This window comes from Stenella coeruleoalba, assembly GCF_951394435.1.
Source record: "Stenella coeruleoalba genome assembly, chromosome: 6".
NCBI lineage: Eukaryota > Metazoa > Chordata > Mammalia > Artiodactyla > Delphinidae > Stenella > Stenella coeruleoalba.
Window position 1 is genome coordinate 22125607 of NC_137151.1, and position 14525 is coordinate 22140131.

Below are 14525 nucleotides of genomic sequence, written 5' to 3' on the forward strand. Positions count from 1 at the left end.
CTTGGCTACACAGGAACTGAATTACAGAACAGAACAGGGTCTCAAATTTAGAAAACCAACTTATGCTTGCTTAAGGGTAAAGGTGAGTTGGGGTGCTGCATAAAACCAGAGATTGAAATGAGCACAGATAAAGTTCCTTAAGTCAAATATGGAATAGACAAGAGCTACTCCTTGCTCAACGAAATGGACTCAACACCGCATATTAAACGCCTAAGAATGTACCTGACTAGTAAGTATCTTAAAACCTATGGATTGCTATGTCTCCGAAAGAGAATCAAGCATGTGTACAGGGTCATAAACGCAGCAGTGATAGGATTGGAGAGGTTCGGTGAGCAAATGAAGACCCTTTGAAGTCATATTGCATGGTACCCATTCCACGGGTTTCAACTACCCAGGCTTAAGGTATTCTTCCTTCAGATATAACATGCATGTGGAACCTAGAGTATGATCAACCATGTGATTGGGAGACGTGTTCAAATATGTCTCAGTTTTCGTACCCTGGTACTCGGGTGCAACATTCCAGACGCTTTACTAACACTCTCCCGACTTGGAGAGTCAGTCCCTTTAACCTCCTGTTTGGCCCAGTTTGCAATTTCTGCGGAAGATGAACAGGAATAGCGAGAACCAATGAGAGGCTAGCTGGAGGTGTCTGGACGGGCAAATTTAACTCTCATTTCCCACCAGGAAGAGGAATTAACCAAAGGCTCAGAATGCCGGGCCGGAACCAGATTAGGGCCTGAAGCCATCCTGCGGTGTTGCGGCCAGGTCACAAGAAAGCGAGTTGAAGAAAGGAGCTCAGGGGCACTGTAATTCACAAACCTGCAGAGTTATAAATGAGAGCTATCGTCCAAAAGTAGACTGAAGTAAGGCTGCCAAGAGGACTCGAAAGCGGGGCAGAATTGCAGGAAACCGATTTCAGGAGGTAGACTGGAATTGCATTGAAAACATAGGAAAAGAGGCAGAACGTCCACAATGATGCACTTGGCCAAAAAGGGCGTATGCGTTTTTTCCTGAATATATTCAGGAAAAAACGCATACGCCCTTTTTGGCCAACCAAGCAAGCTTGCAAAGGAAATCTGCACTACAATGAAGTCTCTCTTCCTCCGGGTCAAAAGGGCCATCTGAAAAAAGTGTAAAATCCAGAAAGGCAACAGGCCATTGAGAACTGGGAGCCTTGTTATGCTGATGGGAGGGATGTAAATTGCCAACAGACACTCAGGAGAAGTGTATGGTGTTTCCTGAAACATCTAAAAAACAAAGCAACAGAGCCTAGGGCACTTCCACTTATGGTCCTATAGCTTAGGGAAATTAAAATCAAAAAGACACAGCCACCCCAAAGTTTGGAACGGCTCTGTTTACAAGAACCTCGTTTACAGTACAAGTTCAACATCGCAGAAAGTGAAAAATGGAGAAAGAAGTTGTGGTATTTACTTACAAAGCAATATCACTCAGCAATGAAATCTGTGTCACAAGGCCCTTAGCAGCACAATGAGTGGATTCAGGTATGATGATTCTAACTGAAATAAGTCACACAGAAAAAGAAACATCATAAGATATCAGTAATACACGGAATGTAAACTTGGCTACACAGGAACTGAATTACAGAACAGAACAGGGTCTCAAATTTAGAAAACCAACTTATGCTTGCTTAAGGGGAAAGGTGAGTTGGGGTGCTGCATAAAACCAGAGATTGAAATGAGCACAGATAAAGTTCCTTAAGTCAAATATGGAATAGACAAGAGCTACTCCTTGCTCAACGAAATGGACTCAACACCGCATATTAAACGCCTAAAAATGTACCTGACTAGTAAGTATCTTAAAACCTATGGATTGCTATGTCTCCGAAAGAGAATCAAGCATGTGTACAGGGTCATAAACGCAGCAGTGATAGGATTGGAGAGGTTCGGTGAGCAAATGAAGACCCTTTGAAGTCATATTGCATGGTACCCATTACACGGGTCTTAACTCTCCAGGTTTAAGGTATTCTTCCTTCAGCTAAAACATGCATGTGGAACCCAAGTATGATCAACCATGTGAACGGGAGACGTGTTCAAATATGTCTCAGTTTTCCTACCCTGGTACTCGGGTGCAACATTCCAGACGCTTTACTAACACTCTCCCCACTTGGAGAGTCAGCGCCTTTAACCTCCTGTTTGGCCCAGTTTGCAATTACTGCGGAAGATGAACAGGAATAGCGAGAACCAATGAGAGGCTAGCTGGAGGTGTCTGGACGGGCAAATTTAACTCTCATTTCCCACCAGGAAGAGGAATTAACCAAAGGCTCAGCGTGCCGGGCCGGAACCAGATTAGGGCCTGAAGCCATCCTGCGGTGTTGCGGCCAGGTCACAAGAAAGCGAGTTGAAGAAAGGAGCTCAGGGGCACTGTAATTCACAAACCTGCAGAGTTATAAATGACAGCTATCGTCCAAAAATAGACTGAAGTAAGGCTGCCAAGAGGACTTGAAAGCGGGGCAGAATTGCAGGAAACCGATTTCAGGAGGTAGACTGGAACTGCATTGAAAGCATAGGAAAAGAGGCAGAACGTCCACAATGATGCACTTGGCCAAAAAGGGCGTATGCGTTTTTTCCTGAATATATTCAGGAAAAAACGCATACGCCCTTTTTGGCCAACCAAGCAAGCTTGCAAAGGAAATCTGCACTACAATGAAGTCTCACTTCCCCCCGGTCAAAAGGGCCATCTGAAAAAAGTGTAAAATCCAGAAAGGCAGGAGAGGCCATGGAGAACTGGGAGCCTTGTTATGCTGATGGGCGGGCTGTAAATTGCCAACAGACACTCAGGAGAATTGTATGGTGTTTCCTGAAACATCTAAAAAACAAAGCAACAGAACCTAGGGCACTTCCACTTATGGTCCTATAGCTTAGGGAAATTAAAATCAAAAAGACACAGCCACCCCAAAGTTTGGAACGGCTCTGTTTACAAGAACCTCGTTTACAGTACAAGTTCAACATCGCAGAAAGTGAAAAATGGATAAAGAAGTTGTGGTATTTACTTACAAAGCAATATCACTCAGCAATGAAATCTGTGTCACAAGGCCCTTAGCAGCACAATGAGTGGATTCAGGTATGATGATTCTAACTGAAATAAGTCACACAGAAAAAGAAACATCATAAGATATCAGTAATACACGGAATGTAAACTTGGCTACACAGGAACTGCATTCCAAAACAGAACAGGGTCTCAAATTTAGAAAACCAACTTATGCTTGCTTAAGGGGAAAGGTGAGTTGGGGTGCTGCATAAAACCAGAGATTGAAATGAGCACAGATAAAGTTCCTTAAGTCAAATATGGAATAGACAAGAGCTACTCCTTGCTCAACGAAATGGACTCAACACCGCATATTAAACGCCTAAGAATGTACCTGACTAGTAAGTATCTTAAAACCTATGGATTGCTATGTCTCCGAAAGAGAATCAAGCATGTGTACAGGGTCATAAACGCAGCAGTGATAGGATTGGAGAGGTTCGGTGAGCAAATGAAGACCCTTTGAAGTCATATTGCATGGTACCCATTACACGGGTCTTAACTCTCCAGGTTTAAGGTATTCTTCCTTCAGCTAAAACATGCATGTGGAACCCAAGTATGATCAACCATGTGAACGGGAGACGTGTTCAAATATGTCTCAGTTTTCCTCCCCTGGTACTCGGGTGCAACATTCCAGACGCTTTACTAACACTCTCCCCACTTGGAGAGTCAGCGCCTTTAACCTCCTGTTTGGCCCAGTTTGCAATTTCTGCGGAAGATGAACAGGAATAGCGAGAACCAATGTGAGACTAGCTGGAGGTGTCTGGACGGGCAAATTTAACTCTCATTTCCCACCAGGAAGAGGAATTAACCAAAGGCTCAGCGTGCCGTGCCGGAACCAGATTAGGGCCTGAAGCCATCCTGCGGTGTTGCGGCCAGGTCACAAGAAAGCAAGTTGAAGAAAGGAGCTCAGGGGCACTGTAATTCACAAACCTGCAGAGTTATAAATGACAGCTATCGTCCAAAAATAGACTGAAGTAAGGCTGCCAAGAGGACTTGAAAGCGGGGCAGAATTGCAGGAAACCGATTTCAGGAGGTAGACTGGAATTGCATTGAAAGCATAGGAAAAGAGGCAGAACGTCCACAATGATGCACTTGGCCAAACAGGGCGTATGCGTTTTTTCCTGAATATATTCAGGAAAAAACGCATACGCCCTTTTTGGCCAACCAAGCAAGCTTGCAAAGGAAATCTGCACTACAATGAAGTCTCACTTCCCCCCGGTCAAAAGGGCCATCTGAAAAAAGTGTAAAATCCAGAAAGGCAGGACAGGCCATGGAGAACTGGGAGCCTTGTTATGCTGATGGGCGGGATGTAAATTGCCAACAACCACTCGGGAGAAGTGTATGGTGTTTCCTGAAACATCTAAAAAACAAAGCAACAGAACCTAGGGCACTTCCACTTATGGTCCTATAGCTTAGGGAAATTAAAATCAAAAAGACACAGCCACCCCAAAGTTTGGAACGGCTCTGTTTACAAGAACCTCGTTTACAGTACAAGTTCAACATCGCAGAAAGTGAAAAATGGATAAAGAACTTGTGGTACTTACGTACAATGCAGTATCACTCAGCAATGAAATCTGTGTCACCAGGCCCTTAGCAGCACAATGAGTGGATTCAGGTATGATGATTCTAACTGAAATAAGTCACACAGAAAAAGAAACATCATAAGATATCAGTAATACACGGAATGTAAACTTGGCTACACAGGAACTGAATTACATTACAGAACAGGGTCTCAAATTTAGAAAACCAACTTATGCTTGCTTAAGGGGAAAGGTGAGTTGGGGTGCTGCATAAAACCAGAGATTGAAATGAGCACAGATAAAGTTCCTTAAGCCAAATATGGAATAGACAAGAGCTACTCCTTGCTCAACGAAATGGACTCAACACCGCATATTAAACGCCTAAGAATGTACCTGACTAGTAAGTATCTTAAAACCTATGGATTGCTATGTCTCCGAAAGAGAATCAAGCATGTGTACAGGGGCATAAACGCAGCAGTGATAGGATTGGAGAGGTTCGGTGAGCAAATGAAGACCCTTTGAAGTCATATTGCATGGTACCCATTCCACGGGTTTCAACTACCCAGGTTTTAGGTATTCTTCCTTCAGCTAAAACATGCATGTGGAACCTAGAGTATGATCAACCATTTGATTGGGAGACGTGTTCAAATATGTCTCAGTTTTCGTACCCTGGTACTCGGGTGCAACATTCCAGACACTTTACTAACACTCTCTCCACTTGGAGAGTCAGTGCCTTTAACCTCCTGTTTGGCCAGGTTTGCAATTTCTGCGGAAGATGAACAGAAATAGCGAGAACCAATGAGAGGCTAGCTGGAGGTGTCTGGACGGGCAAATTTAACTCTCATTTCCAACCAGGAAGTGGAATTAACCTAAGGCTCAGCATGCCGGGCCGGAACCAGATTAGGGCCTGAAGCCATCCTGCGATGTTGCGGCCAGGTCACAAGAAAGCGAGTTGAAGAAAGCAGCTCAGGGGCACTGTAATTCACAAACCTGCAGAGTTATAAATGACAGCTATCGTCCAAAAGTAGACTGAAGTAAGGCTGCCAAGAGGACTCGAAAGCGGGGCAGAATTGCAGGAAACCGATTTCAGGAGGTAGACTGGAATTGCATTGAAAGCATAGGAAAAGAGGCAGAACGTCCACAATGATGCACTTGGCCAAAAAGGGCGTATGCGTTTTTTCCTGAATATATTCAGGAAAAAACGCATACACCCTTTTTGGCCAACCAAGCAAGCTTGCAAAGGAAATCTGCACTACAATGAAGTCTCACTTCCCCCCGGTCAAAAGGGCCATCTGAAAAAAGTGTAAAATCCAGAAAGGCAGGACAGGCCATGGAGAACTGGGAGCCTTGTTATGCTGATGGGTGGGATGTAAATTGCCAACAACCACTCGGGAGAAGTGTATGGTGTTTCCTGAAACATCTAAAAAACAAAGCAACAGAACCTAGGGCACTTCCACTTATGGTCCTATAGCTTAGGGATATTAAAATCAAAAAGACACAGCCACCCCAAAGTTTGGAACGGCTCTCTTTACAAGAACCTCGTTTACAGTACAAGTTCAACATCGCAGAAAGTGAAAAATGGATAAAGAAGTTGTGGTATTTACTTACAAAGCAATATCACTCAGCAATGAAATCTGTGTCATCAGGCCCTTAGCAGCACAATGAGTGGATTCAGGTATGATGATTCTAACTAAAATAAGTCACACAGAAAAAGAAACATCATAAGATATCAGTAATACACGGAATGTAAACTTGGCTACACAGGAACTGAATTACAGAACAGAACAGGGTCTCAAATTTAGAAAACCAACTTATGCTTGCTTAAGGGGAAAGGTGAGTTGGGGTGCTGCATAAAACCAGAGATTGAAATGAGCACAGATAAAGTTCCTTAAGCCAAATATGGAATAGACAAGAGCTACTCCTTGCTCAACGAAATGGACTCAACACCGCATATTAAACTCCTAAGAATGTACATGACTAGTAAGTATCTTAAAACCTATGGATTGCTATGTCTCCAAAAGAGAATCAAGCATGTGTACAGGGGCATAAACGCAGCAGTGATAGGATTGGAGAGGTTCGGTGAGCAAATGAAGACCCTTTGAAGTCATATTGCATGGTACCCATTACACGGGTCTCAACTCTCCAGGTTTAAGGTATTCTTCCTTCAGCTAAATCATGCATGTGGAACCCAGAGTATGATCAACCATGTGATCGGGAGACGTGTTCAAATATGTCTCAGTTTTCCTCCCCTGGTACTCGGGTGCAACATTCCAGACGCTTTACAAACACTCTCCCCACTTGGAGAGTCAGCGCCTTTAACCTCCTGTTTGGCCCAGTTTGCAATTTCTGCGGAAGATGAACAGGAATAGCGAGAACCAATGAGAGACTAGCTGGAGGTGTCTGGACGGGCAAATTTAACTCTCATTTCCCACCAGGAAGAGGAAATAACCAAAGGCTCAGCGTGCCGTGCCGGAACCAGATTAGGGCCTGAAGCCATCCTGCGGTGTTGCGGCCAGGTCACAAGAAAGCGAGTTGAAGAAAGGAGCTCAGGGGCACTGTAATTCACAAACCTGCAGAGTTATAAATGACAGCTATCGTCCAGAAATAGGCTGAAGTAAGGCTGCCAAGAGGATTTGAAAGCGGGGCAGAATTGCAGGAAACCGATTTCAGGAGGTAGACTGGAATTGCATTGAAAGCATAGGAAAAGAGGCAGAACGTCCACAATGATGCACTTGGCCAAAAAGGGCGTATGCGTTTTTTCCTGAATATATTCAGGAAAAAACGCATACGCCCTTTTTGGCCAACCAAGCAAACTTGCAAAAGAAATCTGCACTACAATGAAGTCTCACTTCCCCCCGGTCAAAAGGGCCATCTGAAAAAAGTGTAAAATCCAGAAAGACAGGACAGGCCATGGAGAACTGGGAGCCTTGTTATGCTGATGGGCGGGATGTAAATTGCCAACAGACACTCGGGAGAAGTGTATGGTGTTTCCTGAAACATCTAAAAAACAAAGCAACAGAGCCTAGGGCACTTCCACTTATGGTCCTATAGCTTAGGGAAATTAAAATCAAAAAGACACAGCCACCCCAAAGTTTGGGACGCCTCCGTTTACAATAACCTAATTTACCGTACAAGTTCAATATCACAGAAAGTGAAAAATGGATAAAGAACTTGTGGTACTTACGTACAATGCAGTATCACTCAGCAGTGAAATCTATGTCATCAGGCCCGTAGCAGCATAATGAGTGGATTCAGGTACGATGATTCTAACTGAAATAAGTCACACAGAAAAAGAAACATCATAAGATATCACTAATACACGGAATGTAAACTTGGCTACACAGGAACTGCATTCCAAAACAGAACAGGGTCTCAAATTTAGAAAACCAACTTATGCTTGCTTAAGGGGAAAGGTGAGTTGGGGTGCTGCATAAAACCAGAGATTGAAATGAGCACAGATAAAGTTCCTTAAGCCAAATATGGAATAGACAAGAGCTACTCCTTGCTCAACGAAATGGACTCAACACCGCATATTAAACGCCTAAGAATGTACCTGACTAGTAAGTATCTTAAAACCTATGGATTGCTATGTCTCCAAAAGAGAATCAAGCGTGTGTAAAGGGGCATAAACGCAGCACTGATAGGATTGGAGAGGTTCGGTGAGCAAATGAAGACCCTTTGAAGTCATATTGCATGGTACCCATTCCACGGGTCTTAACTCTCCAGGTTTAAGGTATTCTTCCTTCAGCTAAAACATGCATGTGGAACCCAAGTATGATCAACCATGTGAACGTGAGACGTGTTCAAATATGTCTCAGTTTTCCTCCCCTGGTACTCGGGTGCAACATTCCAGATGCTTTACTAATACTCTCCCCACTTGGAGAGTCAGCGCCTTTAACCTCCTGTTTGGCCCAGTTTGCAATTTCTGCGGAAGAAGAACAGGAATAGCGAGAACCAATGAGAGACTAGCTGGAGGTGTCTGGACGGGCAAATTTAACTCTCATTTCCCACCAGGAAGAGGAAATAACCAAAGGCTCAGCGTGCCGTGCCGGAACCAGATTAGGGCCTGAAGCCATCCTGCGGTGTTGCGGCCAGGTCACAAGAAAGCGAGTTGAAGAAAGGAGCTCAGGGGCACTGTAATTCACAAACCTGCAGAGTTATAAATGACAGCTATCGTCCAAAAATAGACTGAAGTAAGGTTGCCAAGAGGACTTGAAAGCGGGGCAGAATTGCAGGAAACCGATTTCAGGAGGTAGACTGCAATTGCATTGAAAGCATAGGAAAAGAGGCAGAACGTCCACAATGATGCACTTGGCCAAAAAGGGCGTATGCATTTTTTCCTGAATATATTCAGGAAAAAACGCATACGCACTTTTTGGCCAACCAAGCAAGCTTGCAAAGGAAATCTGCACTACAATGAAGTCTCACTTCCCCCCGGTCAAAAGGGCCATCTGAAAAAAGTGTAAAATCCAGAAAGGCAGGACAGGCCATGGAGAACTGGGAGCCTTGTTATGCTGATGGGCGGGATGTAAATTGCCAACAACCACTCGGGAGAAGTGTATGGTGTTTCCTGAAACATCTAAAAAACAAAGCAACAGAGCCTAGGGCACTTCCACTTATGGTCCTATAGCTTAGGGAAATTAAAATCAAAAAGACACAGCCACCCCAAAGTTTGGAACGGCTCTGTTTACAAGAACCTCGTTTACAGTACAAGTTCAACATCGCAGAAAGTGAAAAATGGATAAAGAAGTTGTGGTATTTACTTACAAAGCAATATCACTCAGCAATGAAATCTGTCATCAGGCCCTTAGCAGCACAATGAGTGGATTCAGGTATGATGATTCTAACTGAAATAAGTCACACAGAAAAAGAAACATCATAAGATATCAGTAATACACGGAATGTAAACTTGGCTACACAGGAACTGAATTACATTACAGAACAGGGTCTCAAATTTAGAAAACCAACTTATGCTTCATTAAGGGTAAAGGTGAGTTGGGGTGCTGCATAAAACCAGAGATTGAAATGAGCACAGATAAAGTTCCTTAAGCCAAATATGGAATAGACAAGAGCTACTCCTTGCTCAACGAAATGGACTCAACACCGCATATTAAACGCCTAAGAATGTACCTGACTAGTAAGTATCTTAAAACCTATGGATTGCTATGTCTCCGAAAGAGAATCAAGCATGTGTACAGGGGCATAAACGCAGCAGTGATAGGATTGGAGAGGTTCGGTGAGCAAATGAAGACCCTTTGAAGTCATATTGCATGGTACCCATTCCACGGGTTTCAACTACCCAGGTTTTAGGTATTCTTCCTTCAGCTAAAACATGCATGTGGAACCCAAGTATGATCAACCATGTGAACGGGAGACGTGTTCAAATATGTCTCAGTTTTCCTCCCCTTGTACTCGGGTGCAACATTCCAGACGCTTTACTAATACTCTCCCCACTTGGAGAGTCAGCACCTTTAACCTCCTGTTTGGCCCAGTTTGCAATTTCTGCGGAAGATGAACAGGAATAGCGAGAACCAATGAGAGACTAGCTGGAGGTGTCTGGACGGGCAAATTTAACTCTCATTTCCCACCAGGAAGAGGAAATAACCAAAGGCTCAGCGTGCCGTGCCGGAACCAGATTAGGGCCTGAAGCCATCCTGTGGTGTTGCGGCCAGGTCACAAGAAAGCGAGTTGAAGAAAGGAGCTCAGGGGCACTGTAATTCACAAACCTGCAGAGTTATAAATGACAGCTATCATCCAAAAATAGACTGAAGTAAGGCTGCCAAGAGGACTTGAAAGCGGGGCAGAATTGCAGGAAACCGATTTCAGGAGGTAGACTGGAATTGCATTGAAAGCATAGGAAAAGAGGCAGAACGTCCACAATGATGCACTTGGCCAAAAAGGGCGTATGCGTTTTTTCCTGAATATATTCAGGAAAAAACGCATACGCCCTTTTTGGCCAACCAAGCAAGCTTGCAAAGGAAATCTGCACTACAATGAAGTCTCACTTCCCCCCGGTCAAAAGGGCCATCTGAAAAAAGTGTAAAATCCAGAAAGGCAGGACAGGCCATGGAGAACTGGGAGCCTTGTTATGCTGATGGGCGGGATGTAAATTGCCAACAACCACTCGGGAGAAGTGTATGGTGTTTCCTGAAACATCTAAAAAACAAAGCAACAGAGCCTAGGGCACTTCCACTTATGGTCCTATAGCTTAGGGAAATTAAAATCAAAAAGACACAGCCACCCCAAAGTTTGGAACGGCTCTGTTTACAAGAACCTCGTTTACAGTACAAGTTCAACATCGCAGAAAGTGAAAAATGGATAAAGAAGTTGTGGTATTTACTTACAAAGCAATATCACTCAGCAATGAAATCTGTCATCAGGCCCTTAGCAGCACAATGAGTGGATTCAGGTATGATGATTCTAACTGAAATAAGTCACACAGAAAAAGAAACATCATAAGATATCAGTAATACACGGAATGTAAACTTGGCTACACAGGAACTGAATTACATTACAGAACAGGGTCTCAAATTTAGAAAACCAACTTATGCTGGCTTAAGGGTAAAGGTGAGTTGGGGTGCTGCATAAAACCAGAGATTGAAATGAGCACAGATAAAGTTCCTTAAGCCAAATATGGAATAGACAAGTGCTACTCCTTGCTCAACGAAATGGACTCAACACCGCATATTAAACGCCTAAGAATGTACCTGACTAGTAAGTATCTTAAAACCTATGGATTGCTATGTCTCCGAAAGAGAATCAAGCATGTGTACAGGGGCATAAACGCAGCAGTGATAGGATTGGAGAGGTTCGGTGAGCAAATGAAGACCCTTTGAAGTCATATTGCATGGTACCCATTCCACGGGTTTCAACTACCCAGGTTTTAGGTATTCTTCCTTCAGCTAAAACATGCATGTGGAACCCAAGTATGATCAACCATGTGAACGGGAGACGTGTTCAAATATGTCTCAGTTTTCCTCCCCTGGTACTCGGGTGCAACATTCCAGACGCTTTACTAATACTCTCCCCACTTGGAGAGTCAGCACCTTTAACCTCCTGTTTGGCCCAGTTTGCAATTTCTGCGGAAGATGAACAGGAATAGCGAGACCCAATGAGAGACTAGCTGGAGGTGTCTGGACGGGCAAATTTAACTCTCATTTCCCACCAGGAAGAGGAAATAACCAAAGGCTCAGTGTGCCGTGCCGGAACCAGATTAGGGCCTGAAGCCATCCTGCGGTGTTGCGGCCAGGTCACAAGAAAGCGAGTTGAAGAAAGGAGCTCAGGGGCACTGTAATTCACAAACCTGCAGAGTTATAAATGACAGCTATCGTCCAGAAATAGGCTGAAGTAAGGCTGCCAAGAGGATTTGAAAGCGGGGCAGAATTGCAGGAAACCGATTTCAGGAGGTAGACTGGAATTGCATTGAAAGCATAGGAAAAGAGGCAGAACGTCCACAATGATGCACTTGGCCAAAAAGGGCGTATGCATTTTTTCCTGAATATATTCAGGAAAAAACGCATACGCACTTTTTGGCCAACCAAGCAAGCTTGCAAAGGAAATCTGCACTACAATGAAGTCTCACTTCCCCCCGGTCAAAAGGGCCATCTGAAAAAAGTGTAAAATCCAGAAAGGCAGGACAGGCCATGGAGAACTGGGAGCCTTGTTATGCTGATGGGCGGGATGTAAATTGCCAACAACCACTCGGGAGAAGTGTATGGTGTTTCCTGAAACATCTAAAAAACAAAGCAACAGAGCCTAGGGCACTTCCACTTATGGTCCTATAGCTTAGGGAAATTAAAATCAAAAAGACACAGCCACCCCAAAGTTTGGAACGGCTCTGTTTACAAGAACCTCGTTTACAGTACAAGTTCAACATCGCAGAAAGTGAAAAATGGATAAAGAAGTTGTGGTATTTACTTACAAAGCAATATCACTCAGCAATGAAATCTGTCATCAGGCCCTTAGCAGCACAATGAGTGGATTCAGGTATGATGATTCTAACTGAAATAAGTCACACAGAAAAAGAAACATCATAAGATATCAGTAATACACGGAATGTAAACTTGGCTACACAGGAACTGAATTACATTACAGAACAGGGTCTCAAATTTAGAAAACCAACTTATGCTTCATTAAGGGTAAAGGTGAGTTGGGGTGCTGCATAAAACCAGAGATTGAAATGAGCACAGATAAAGTTCCTTAAGCCAAATATGGAATAGACAAGAGCTACTCCTTGCTCAACGAAATGGACTCAACACCGCATATTAAACGCCTAAGAATGTACCTGACTAGTAAGTATCTTAAAACCTATGGATTGCTATGTCTCCGAAAGAGAATCAAGCATGTGTACAGGGGCATAAACGCAGCAGTGATAGGATTGGAGAGGTTCGGTGAGCAAATGAAGACCCTTTGAAGTCATATTGCATGGTACCCATTCCACGGGTTTCAACTACCCAGGTTTTAGGTATTCTTCCTTCAGCTAAATCATGCATGTGGAACCCAGAGTATGATCAACCATGTGATCGGGAGACGTGTTCAAATATGTCTCAGTTTTCCTCCCCTGGTACTCGGGTGCTACATTCCAGACGCTTTACAAACACTCTCCCCACTTGGAGAGTCAGCGCCTTTAACCTCCTGTTTGGCCCAGTTTGCAATTTCTGCGGAAGATGAACAGGAATAGCGAGAACCAATGAGAGACTAGCTGGAGGTGTCTGGACGGGCAAATTTAACTCTCATTTCCCACCAGGAAGAGGAAATAACCAAAGGCTCAGCGTGCCGTGCCGGAACCAGATTAGGGCCTGAAGCCATCCTGCGGTGTTGCGGCCAGGTCACAAGAAAACGAGTTGAAGAAAGGAGCTCAGGGGCACTGTAATTCACAAACCTGCAGAGTTATAAATGACAGCTATCGTCCAGAAATAGGCTGAAGTAAGGCTGCCAAGAGGATTTGAAAGCGGGGCAGAATTGCAGGAAACCGATTTCAGGAGGTAGACTGGAATTGCATTGAAAGCATAGGAAAAGAGGCAGAACGTCCACAATGATGCACTTGGACAAAAAGGGCGTATGCGTTTTTTCCTGAATATATTCAGGAAAAAACGCATACGCCCTTTTTGGCCAACCAAGAAAACTTGCAAAAGAAATCTGCACTACAATGAAGTCTCACTTCCCCCCGGTCAAAAGGGCCATCTGAAAAAAGTGTAAAATCCAGAAAGACAGGACAGGCCATGGAGAACTGGGAGCCTTGTTATGCTGATGGGCGGGATGTAAATTGCCAACAGACACTCGGGAGAAGTGTATGGTGTTTCCTGAAACATCTAAAAAACAAAGCAACAGAGCCTAGGGCACTTCCACTTATGGTCCTATAGCTTAGGGAAATTAAAATCAAAAAGACACAGCCACCCCAAAGTTTGGGACACCTCCGTTTACAATAACCTAATTTACCGTACAAGTTCAATATCACAGAAAGTGAAAAATGGATAAAGAACTTGTGGTACTTACGTACAATGCAGTATCACTCAGCAGTGAAATCTATGTCATCAGGCCCGTAGCAGCATAATGAGTGGATTCAGGTACGATGATTCTAACTGAAATAAGTCACACAGAAAAAGAAACATCATAAGATATCACTAATACACGGAATGTAAACTTGGCTACACAGGAACTGCATTCCAAAACAGAACAGGGTCTCAAATTTAGAAAACCAACTTATGCTTGCTTAAGGGGAAAGGTGAGTTGGGGTGCTGCATAAAACCAGAGATTGAAATGAGCACAGATAAAGTTCCTTAAGCCAAATATGGAATAGACAAGAGCTACTCCTTGCTCAACGAAATGGACTCAACACCGCATATTAAACGCCTAAGAATGTACCTGACTAGTAAGTATCTTAAAACCTATGGATTGCTATGTCTCCAAAAGAGAATCAAGCGTGTGTAAAGGGGCATAAACGCAGCACTGATAGGATTG